The sequence below is a fragment of the Miscanthus floridulus genome, chromosome 7 (genome assembly GCF_019320115.1).
Source record: "Miscanthus floridulus cultivar M001 chromosome 7, ASM1932011v1, whole genome shotgun sequence".
Taxonomy (NCBI): domain Eukaryota; kingdom Viridiplantae; phylum Streptophyta; class Magnoliopsida; order Poales; family Poaceae; genus Miscanthus; species Miscanthus floridulus.
The window spans coordinates 78142168-78153371 of record NC_089586.1 but is presented as its reverse complement, the minus strand read 5'-3'; the positions used below and the strand labels follow the sequence as shown (position 1 = coordinate 78153371).

The window sequence follows — 11204 nt, the reverse complement described above, 5'->3', positions numbered from 1 at the left end:
AAATCTATTAAAGTCGTCTGAAAAAAACAAATTAATTCACAGCAATACATACTAATCTCTATGATTTATATAAAACAAACTCAAGTATTGAAGGGCTCTATCATTTGGATGAACCGGTATCAAAAGAATCGAACTTGTTGACTGCTGACTTAGCTCAGCCATAGTACAAAATGGCTAATGTAGGATTAACCATATACACGTATGGAGTGGATTTTATTCGCAAAAGTTGAGAATAGATATGCTGACTCTGGAAGTTGATGGCAGATGGCTGTTTCTAGACATATGCAGACACACGTAGCCACACGCCTAAGGGTGTTGCTAGCACGCACGAGAGCAGTAAAGAATGATGGCGTTGGCTTTCCCTTAAGGTTGGATGAAACCACGGTTCAGGCATAAACAAGTGTGCGACGCAGAAAACAGGCCGGGAGGGTGTTGCTAGCACGCACGAGAGAGACGAGAAGGAGTCCAGCTCCAGAAGATGCTGACCTACGCGACGCTTCCCGGCGGCAGTCCTCGACGAACTCCTGACGGACACAGCCTTCACGCCAGCCCAACGATGCAAGGTCCTAGACCTTGATGATGGAGATCAGGGCGACGGTGATTCCTTGAAGAAGAACGGGCGCGGTCGACGGTGATTCCGTAGACCGCATATGAAACTTCCTCTGGTCCGGCCACTTGAGGAGAGTGGTTGCAGGATGCATACGGCCACGGCCTCAGCTGCGGACTGGAAGAAGGGGCAGAGTCGCAGTTATTGCGCGGTGATTTGAGTTTCCACTTCGGCACTCCGTGATTGAACGACCCGGGGCTGCGGTTGCGGTGATTGCACGGGGCGTGATTGGCGCGAGCGAGCGTCCGAGGGCAGCGCCAGCGCCGGGCGGGCCTGGCAGCGAGGGGGCGAATCGTTGTAGATTTTTTAGATGTAAATAAAATAAAATATAGAGATTTGGTGGAGATGCTCCCACTAACAGTTCTCCCTGTTTGCACTAAATCACAAATAATCCAAAAACAAATAAATAGAAGAAGAGAATAGAGAGAACAACGAAAGGGTAAGAACAGAACAGCAGCTGCCCCACCAAGCGCCGACCTGTTCGGAGATGGCAGCCGCGGCGCCGGCGGCGGGCAAGGGGAAGCGAAAGCGCCACCTCTCTGAGGACGACCTCTACCTCCTCCTCCACAGGTCCGTCCGTCCTTCCTCCGCCTCCTCCTCAGCCCGTCCTCCCGCTCTCTCCCCGGGCTGCTCGCTTTCGCCTAGGGTTTTACTTCACCGCGCCGCTTGCAATCCTTCTCCCCCCCCCACAGGTACGCTCCGGGGACGATCCTGACGGCGCTGCAGGAGGTGGCGCAGCACGCGGAGGGCCGGCGCATCGACTGGAGGGCGGTGGTGGGGAAGTCGGCCACGGGGATCACCTCCGCCCGCGAGTACCAGATGCTCTGGCGCCACTTCGCCTATCACCACGACCTAGAGGATAGCGTCGACGCCGGCGACCAGCCTCTGGTTTGTAATCCTACCCACTCCTCAAAGCCTAGATTTTGCTGCTCCTTTTGGATTGGCTTGCAAGGCGTCAAGTAGCTGGGATTCCTGAATTCAGTTTGTTTTTTTGTTGGCTGCTCCTTCCGTAATTGGTGCTATACCTATTTTTTATGTTCAATCTTCTTGACAATGGTAGGGTGATGACAGTGACCTGGAATTGGAGCTTGAACCCAATCCCATCCCGACCAAGGAAGCTTTATCTGAGGCCTCTGCATTAGCCAAGGTATCACTTCTTGTTTGGAAAGCATACAGCAGGATGGTCATTTTGATTTTTGAATGCATGATGCCAAATCCTGTTTAGTCATCTTTTTTTCTTTCACTGAATTGATTTTGATGCTCTAAAATATCCAGGATGAGCGAGAGGCAACTGCTTTTGTAGCATTTGCTCTGCCATTTTTCAATACCTTATTTTACCATGATCAAGTATTTGGCTGCATACACTTATTCATAAGTGTAGAGGCCAGAACGTTGTTCCTTTATCTAAAAAAAAAGTATTCAGAAGTGTTGCGCTGCTGTGATTGGCTTTGCTCAAACAGATCTTTTGCTGCAATCTTATCCAGAATGATTATAGAAGCTCCACTTGATTGAGTTGATTCCATCAAACTTAATGCAATATTTTGAAATTCAAATACTAAGAACAAATCTTAAGTCTAGAGGCAGCTTTGTGGTAGTTGGAGAGAACTGGGAGTCTGTTGAGCAAGGGTGGAATGCACCGGTCACTAACGCCCAGTAGGTGGCAGTGATGCTTGGCAGCAAGAGTCATGGCAGTTTTACAGCCCATGAAAGGCAGTAACAAGCTGAGGCACACCTCAGGCTCAGTTAGGCATACACTGAACTACTGGAGAGACAACCAGTGGTGGGAGCATCAGTAGTGTTGGAGGGGCTGCTCATTGGTGGCGGCAAGAGGTTGGGGTGGCTGGTAGCTTGCCATGTTGGGATTTGGGTGAGGAGCAGGGCCGGATGCTAGAGGGGAAATGCTGGTGTGAATGATGATGCTTGCTACACATGTGGGCGTGTGCTTGTCAATGGCCATGGGCTGAAAAGAACTGTGATCAGGTGTTGGGTGGAATGTTGATTGGGCTAGCGAGGATAGTGCTATTACATATACCTATTAGGCTATTACAGGCCAGATGGGCTGGCCTGACATCTCAGCCTGTATAGCAGTTGACCTGGTCCCTGATTTGCGTAAGTCAATAGTTATTCTGGTATGCATTTTGTATTTTAGATAGTACACAAACATATAGGCATATAGCTCTCAGTCTGAGTCTGTTTTTTATTATGGTTGATACACAATGTTGACTCTTCAAAAGTTTGATTGATGCCTTGTTAGCAACTGGATGATAAAGCTTCACTTTGCCACTAGATATCAGATGGCAATGAAATGTAGTTGATTTTTTTTTATAAATAAAAAGAAAACTTGCAAGTTTTTGTTTGATGAAAATTGAGTTCTTACGATCGCTCGCTGACATTTATTTCTCCTTTTCAGTATTTATGAATATGAACTTCCATTTTATTTAATTATTAATTTACAAGATGGGTCTCATAGAATGTCTCAAGAAAGTCTTGATTTAAGGTTCTGTAATGTGAAGGTGTTGGATGCTGCGACTGCCCTCAGATGATGATATGCCCCAAACATCATTCCATTGATAGCTCAATGTTCATTACTTGGTCGTTTTGAAGAACTTTGGTAACAGCAAAATCATGGTTTAGAAAAAAAAAAGGGTTCTGACTGGAGGTTCTAGAACTCTAAAAAGATTACAGTTTTAGCAATACCCATGTTTTTAAAAACTACAGTACTATTTCATCCAAACACCTCTTACCTTTCGAAAACCAATGTATTTTGCAAAACCATAGTATCTTCCCAGAATTCCATAAAAAATACTTTGTATTCCAAAGAGGGCTTTAGTGAGGGAACTCCGCCTATGTTGGGGTGCCTATGGTGTTTCAGCATAGCAGGTCCCCAGCCCTAAATAATGGAGGAGGGTTGTGTCAGGCTTGGCGAGCCAATGTAAAAACGTAGCTACTAAAATGGAGATGAAATGGAGGGTTTTAGTGAGGGACTGATAGTGCTTGCTTATGTCAGCTCTGTAACTGGGAGTATCTATGCAGAATGACATGAAATGTCCATTGTATTTGGTTTATTGAAAATAAATGTTATCCTTGTATGGCAACTTACTGGAAAAAATCATGTAAGTTTGATACTTGTTAGTAGTCCTATGTGGTTTCGTAGTCCTATGTGGTTTCGTAATGTGTTATTATGCTATCATGTCTTGTTCTATTCTATCATGTTATATGCATTTCTAATTTATTGATACCTTAGATACTCTTAATATATAATACATTTTGCAGGCGCTAATATCCGGATCTTCACGTGAGCAGGCCTCTGGTCACCGCATTAACTTGGATCCTCCTGTGCTGAACACCCAAAATGAAAAGATAGTGCGGGTTCCATCTGAGAAACAACTTGCTCAGAGCCATCGTATAACAAATGTAGGTCCTGTTGCCAATTCAAAACAGTCATCTCATATAGGACCCTCTCCTGGTCATTTGGATCCAAATGGAGCTTCTAAAAAGAGAAAGAAGCCAAAAGCATGGTCTAAAGAGGAGGATGCAGACCTAGCAGCTGGTGTACAGAAGTATGGTGAAGGAAATTGGGAGGATATTTTGCATAAATGTAACTTTGATAGTACAAGAACGCCTGATCAGTTATCTCAGGTAATATTGTGTTCACCTTATCAATTGTGTAATAGCATGCACTGTTCTACCATATTGCATGATTGCATCCTTATTTACATGTGTCGGGAATTATCCTGAAGCCATCTTAACCTATGGTCGCATACTTCTCGATTATACTTAAATGGCAGAGACGCAGAGTGTCCATATGCATGCATTTGTTGCTTAACTGAATAATTATGTCTTACTCCTGGGTTCCCAGATCTGCCATCAAACCTTTCCCCGTCCCTTTATATCCTGGAGTTCAATGTTTGTTCTTATTACTAGGTCAAATTGGTTGGCTTATTTTATGCGTTTTATTGTTTTTAATACTGCTCCCTCCATCCCAGTTGTCTTAAGTCAACCTTTATAAGTTTGACCGAATTTATTGAAAAGAGTGCCAAGATTTATGACACCAGATTAGTATAATTAGATACACCACAAAATGTATTTTCATAATGTGCTCATTTGGTGTCATAATTAATTGTGCTTTTTTCTATAAATTTGGTGAAGCATAGGAAACTAGGAAAGTTTGACTTAAGACAAGTCTATGAATTGATTTATTCAGGGACGGAGGTAGTATTTACTATTTTGGTGTTGCCTTGAGAATTCCTCTTATCCTAATGTAGATATCGTACATTAGAATATTTTATAAAAAGGTTAATATGTACCATTCCTTTCAGAGATGGGCGCTAAAGCGTCCAGGAGGATCAACCAAGCCTGCTAGCACTAAGCATGCTTCTGTTGGCTCAGAGGAAAGATCAGCAGCTCTCAAGGCACTCTCATTGGCTGTCGGTCCTATGCGTAGATCAGGTATTTATAGAGTTTTGATGCTTTGCCATGAAAGCTGATATTTTAGCATAATGTTTCTATGCTGAGCTATCAGCAACTCAAGCATTGTTCTGTAGCTTTGTTTACGCATCGCAGCTGTTGTAACCCTGTCCTGTCTTTGTGGTTCTTACGTAAATTGTGCATGCAGGAGCTTATCAACAAAGCATTCAGCATAAGTCTACAGCGTTTGCTCCTAAGATGCCAGAAGTAAGATCTGCAGCAACCCCTTCACCGGCACTGGCGCTACCAGTCCCTGTCCCAGTTGCTATGCCTCTGCGTGTGGCAGCTCAAGTGCAGACTCCACTTCATCAAGGGCAACAAGCTCCTGCCCAAGCTGCGCCACCAAAATTGTCAAATGCTTCAAATAAGACACGGAAGAAGCAAGCAGCTCAGGCAAATCCCACCATCAGTCCTTCCTCAATACAAGCAGCAGCAATTGCTGCTGGTGGGCGACTTGCCACAGCCTCAACTGCCGCAAGTTTTTTAAAAGCCGCACAATCTAAGAATGTTGTGCACATAAAATCTCTAGGAGCAACATCTTTGAAATCTTCTGCAAGCTCTAAGGCATCGATTGTGGTTGAGCATGGAGTACAACCTGGGGGCTCCCAGCACCTAGAACCTCTAAATGCTAGCGCAGTTCATGGTGTTTCGGGAGTTACTGCAGTTAATCAATCAAGACCACCTGCTGGGGCATGTTCGTTGGAAACTAAGAAGGCATTGAGTACCACACTAGCACCTGTCCCATACGAGGAGGATGACTCTGAATTTTGTGCGATTACGATAGATGACTTGTTTCCTGAAGATGCAAAGCAGCCCTGAAGTTGTCGATGCAAAGCAGCCAGGAGTTGTAGATGCAAAGCAGCCAGAAACTGTGGATACCAAGGCAAAGCAACCAGAAACCACGGGTCCCAAGGCAAAGCAGCCAGAAAACGCAGATCCCAAGGCAATGCAACAAGAAAATATGGATCCCAAATCAAAGCAGCCAGATACATTAGAGGTTGAGATGAAGGTTGAGATAGTAGATCCCAAAGATAAAGACATGCTAGAGTTTGATCAATTTGTTGCTTCTCAAGGAGGACACTTAAACACGGATGATCCGAATAAAAGCAACTGTACCAACAGTGCTTCCCAAGCCCAAGGTCTTGTTGGCAGCCAGAAGAAGCCACTGAAACTGATTCCCGCGGATGGGAAAGGTAACCCTGTAACTCCGGTTGGGAAAGGTAACCCTGTAACTGCTGGAGTGGCAGCAACTGGGAAGAAGACTAAAATTCCTGTCTCACATTCGGCAGCAGGGACCCCGCGTGGCATTGTTGACACAGTCAATGCCAATGCCCCAAATAAAACACTAGTAAGGAGGGCAGCCACCCCTGTCCCTGCTGGTCGCCAAGCGCCTCCCCTGAAGCATGCCGTGAACACGAAAGGTAACCAAATAGCAACCAGCATTGCCACGGTTGTCAGTTCGGGAGTAGCAGCCAGCAGTCAGACTGGCGTGGCTGCGAAAGGTGCTAGCAAAGCAAATCCACCATTCAGCAGTAGCCAGGCCAAGCCGAATAGTGTGGCGGTGAACGGTGCTAACAGGGTGGTGAATCCACTGTCCAGCAGCCAAGCTAGCGTTGCGGTGAACGACGCTAACAGGGCTGTGGTACAACTGTCCAGCAGCCAGGCTGGTGCGACTGTTAACGGTGCCAACAGAGTGGCAAATCCACCACCCAGCAGCCAGGCTAGCACAGCCGTGAATGGTGCTGCTAACAAGGGGAATCCGCCAGCAGCAGCCAGGCAATAGACAGGCCCTTACAATACAGTAAGTTTTGGTAATAATCCCCGTAGGACTTACTGTACGTCGATTGCACCTAGAAATGTGAATAGGGCATTAGGCAGAGATCATGTCATTCTTTAAACCTTGCATTTGCAGTTGCACCCATGAACTATAGACACCTAGATTGGATTGATTTTTGTCTGGTATTTTCTGTGTGAATTGTGATGCTTGTGTTTGTTTGCTTGCGCCCGAGGCGATGGTGCCATCTTTGTGCCTGTCTGGGCAGGCTCCTGCATCTCTTTGTTTTGTTGGTGCTACTATTGGGCTATTGGCCGACATGCCGGTGTGCTAGCTGCTGAGGCCTGTTGAAATGGTGACGGTGGCACATCAAGCCGTTCCATCGTCGTGATAGATGGTTCTGAAAGCTTAGTTGCTTGTTGTGGCCCGAGATTTTTCCTCTCCTCGTAACTGTGGCTGTGTTTAGTTCGCGAATTTTGGGAATTTGGCTACGGTAGCACTTTCGTTTTATTTGGTAATTAGTGTTCAATTATGGACTCATTAGGCTTAAAACGTTTGTCTCGCAATTTTCAACCAAACTGTGCAATTAGTTTTTTTTATCTACATTTAATGCTCCATGTACGTATCGTAAGATTCGATGTGATGACGACCGTAGCACTTTTTTAGGAAATTTTTTGGGAACTAAACAAGCACCGTTTTCCTCTCCTGTTATTAACTGTTACTAGTGCATGAGCTGATTTGACTGCCTGCTACGGCTGATGGATGAAGGCGATTTGCTAACCACCCTCCCAGGCGCATCAAATCAGATTAGATCAGTGGACCGTGGACGGGACATGGTTTGGTGCAACTGTCACACACGGTGGCTGTAAATCTGGACCCTCGTCTACACACGTGTACTGGAGCAGTTGACATTTCGGTCACCCAGCGAATCCCAACACAGTTGAGAGGTTTTCGCTCTCATTTTTTGGGGGGTTTTGTCAGGTCTTGGACTGTGTAGCTTTCGTGCTTGCCACTGCAACACAGTTGATTGCCCAAATATTCTCCTGTCTGCTTGCATATGAATTGACTTGATGGAGATGTCACATTTGCGTTCGTGGCGGGAAACTTTACCCTGCGATTAAAAAAAGAAACAGATCAGAATGCGGGAGGATCAAAATACTATAGTGGAAGCAAATGATTGGATGCCAACATTCAGCAATTTTATTTGCCTTGGAGAGAGGAGATACATTTCATTTCATGGATTGTAAGTGGAAAAAAGTTGCCGTGAAACTAGTGGTCTTCTTGTAGTATATAATAACAAACGGCAAAAACTAATGCTGAAATTCGGTCCGATTTGAAATTCCGGGTTTAGTGTGTACTAGAGTGGGCGAGTGGCGCTGTCTTTGACTGGACGAGCGTGTTTCCAACTTCAACATGAACATAAAATATCTTCTCACCGCTGTATGTACTACTCCAAGATTCAGTAGATCACTATCGTAATTTGGCCGACAAGAACGTTTCCAGCCCAGATATTTGATGCAGATTCCAGAAAGAAGCTTATTTCCTTTCTCATCAACAAAAAAAAGAGAGAAATTTGATGCAGTAATACCATGCCGTCCAGAAAGGCCCCGTTCGGCTTACCCCATATTCGGCTTGTTCGACTTCTTTTTTCAGTCGGAACAGTGTTTTCTCTCACCACAATTCAACCAGAACAGTGTTTTTCATCCAGTTTCAGCCAAAATTTTACGAGCCAAAACAGTGTTTTTCATCCAATTTCAACCAAAATTCTGTAGCCAAACTTCTCTGCGTTATCTGGAGGTTAGGAAAACGAGATTCTCGGAAAAGAGGAATGAACAGAAGAAGATGTGAAATTCTTTTCTCCGATCGCAAGAGGCGGGCCAGCAGACGTCGCTATCCAAGCGGCCTGGAGAAGTCAGAGCTGCCGATCCTCGAGCAGCGGGTGCAATGCAAGCATCGTACTCGACGACGCGCTCCTCCCCACGTGTTCCTTCCATGCCACGTGACCCCACTTTCCGCCACCGGTTTACCGTCGGCTCGTCGCCGTATCACGGAACGCCCCCTCGTTTTGGTAGGGAATTGGACTTCGGCCCACCGGCGGCCCGGCTTTGTGGCGCCGTTGTGGCCTGCAGTTTCATTCTTTCTCGTCGCGGTCTCGGTCGTTGATGGTGTCTTTGCCCCTACCTTTCCGGCGGAAGGCGGAACAAAACCAAAGTTGCAAATCTTCCCGCAGAACCTTGTTTGCGGTTTTAATTCTAGTACTAATATATGCCCGTGCGTTGCGCAAAGCCACCGATTAAACGAGATATTGAGGCCATGTTTAGTTGGAGGCCGGATTCGGCGCCGCCGGATTCGGTGATACTGTAGCTACACTGTAGCGTTTTGTTTTTATTTGGTAATAATTGTCCCATCGTTGACTAATTAGGCTTAAAACGTTCGTCTCGCAAAGTACAACCAAACTGTGCAATTAGTTTTTGATTTCGTCAATATTTAATACTCTATGCATATACCGCAAGTTTAATGTGACGGGAAATCTTCTTTTTACATAGTGCCAAATTCAGAAAATCTGTGAAACTAAACATGCCCTGAGTTGATGCTTATTACCGCGTACATATACCATCAATGTGACGTCGCAATGATGTCACATGTCTCTCGTCCGCGTGGCTATGCATGGACGCCAGCCACCATGCATCAAATCACCGGCGCCTGGTACATGCCGAGCTTGTTGCAGGAGGTCCCATCAAGTCACCGCGTGGTTCTTTAGTCGCTCCTAAAATTTATGTCACATCGAATATTTAGATACTAATAAAGAGTATTAAATATAGATTAATTATAAAATCAATTACATAGATGGAGGCTAATTTGCGAGATAATTTTTTTAAGCCTAATTAATCTGTCATTAGCATATGTTTACTGTAGCACCACGTTGTCAAATCATGGACTAATTCGGCTTAAAAGATTCGTCTCGTAAATTAGTCGCAAGTTATGTAATTAGTTTCGTAATTAGTCTATATCTAATACTCCATACATATATCCAAACATTCGATGTGACATGAATTTTAGGGGCGAAACCAAACACCCTCTAACGACGCCGTTTTGATTGCGTCATGACATCGTTTGCAAAACATAGCAGAGCAGCCGCGCTTGGCTTCGCGTGAGGCCGAGCATGTGCAGTCAGTCTGCAGCGATGTGGGCTGGCCGGTCCTGCACGCGCATGTAGGGCAGTAGGTCATGCACGTCCGCTTTCCGTCCTCATGCTCATCTCTCTCTTGCGGAGTCCGCCGGCAGCGGTGCAATCACCTTCCAATACTCCCTCCTCCGATCTACTAGCTACCGGACCAAAGGGCGACGGCGCCGTAGCCATTGGCGTGCCAATCCACTACGGACCTCTTCCTTTCTTTGTCCAGTTCGGCTTACCCCATATTCGACTTGTCGGGCCTCCACTTCGGAGACTCGAACCGAATTAGCCTCGGGCCTAGACATGACACCCATGCATATGACCATGTTTGGCATATGGTATGGAGGGGTAGGAGGCCAGCAAGGGTGTCTAAGTCAAGAAGGAGGCGCGAGGCTAATTCGGTTCGAGTCCCTGAGGTGGAGGCCCAAAGCAACTCAAGTTTGAGCCCGTCTCGGAGTCCAGGATCAGTCTGCCTTAAATTGGTCACCCAGGACGTATCCGGACTCCGTTTTCGACGATCCACATATGGTTGGAAAGGTAATTTGATAAGAAAGCCAATCCAAGTGGTCTCACGTCAAAAGGCCTTCAGAATCAATGGAAATCGTCGAAACAAGTCAGCGTCCAGAATCTGCCACGATGTTGTGACACCGTCTTTTTGGTCCGTTGGACCGTGTATCATGTTTGGGCCCATTAGGGGGTGCGTCCAGGGGGGTGACGCCCAAGACTATAAATAGCAACCGTCGCTCTTCTTAGGGTTTGGGTTTTGTTTAGTTCTTGATTTTCTCATAAAACAGACATCGTTTTATTACAACTGTGCCGCCAAGGCTGCTTGCTGTGAACCAGGGCCCCAGTTCTTGATCTTGTTCGCCTGTGATGATTAGTCCTTTCGAATAAAGACTTGTACTCCTTATTATCATAAGCCTCATTTATTTGTAATTTCAGATTGCGTTCATCCTATTCTTGCTTATGTTCTCGATTCGCTTGCAGGAAAGCCTTCTCGACGAGGTCAATCGCGTTTGCATGGTTGATAACCAGCGAAGCAGTGGTGTAACGGTTGCGGGGGTCCGAATCAGTCTTGGTTTGAAGCCTAGATCATGAACGTCGAGTCTCCACCAATCGACTCTATCATACCTTTCGAAAGATCGAGGCCTAGTCTACATCAAGTGATATCAGAGACCTGA

General features: G+C 45.8%; 1 pseudogene; it reads left to right on the top strand.

Annotated features, from left to right (window-relative positions):
- Nucleotides 1-847: 847 nt before the first annotated feature.
- LOC136467126 (uncharacterized) lies at nucleotides 848-7070 on the top strand (annotated as a pseudogene).
- Nucleotides 7071-11204: the final 4134 nt, after the last annotated feature.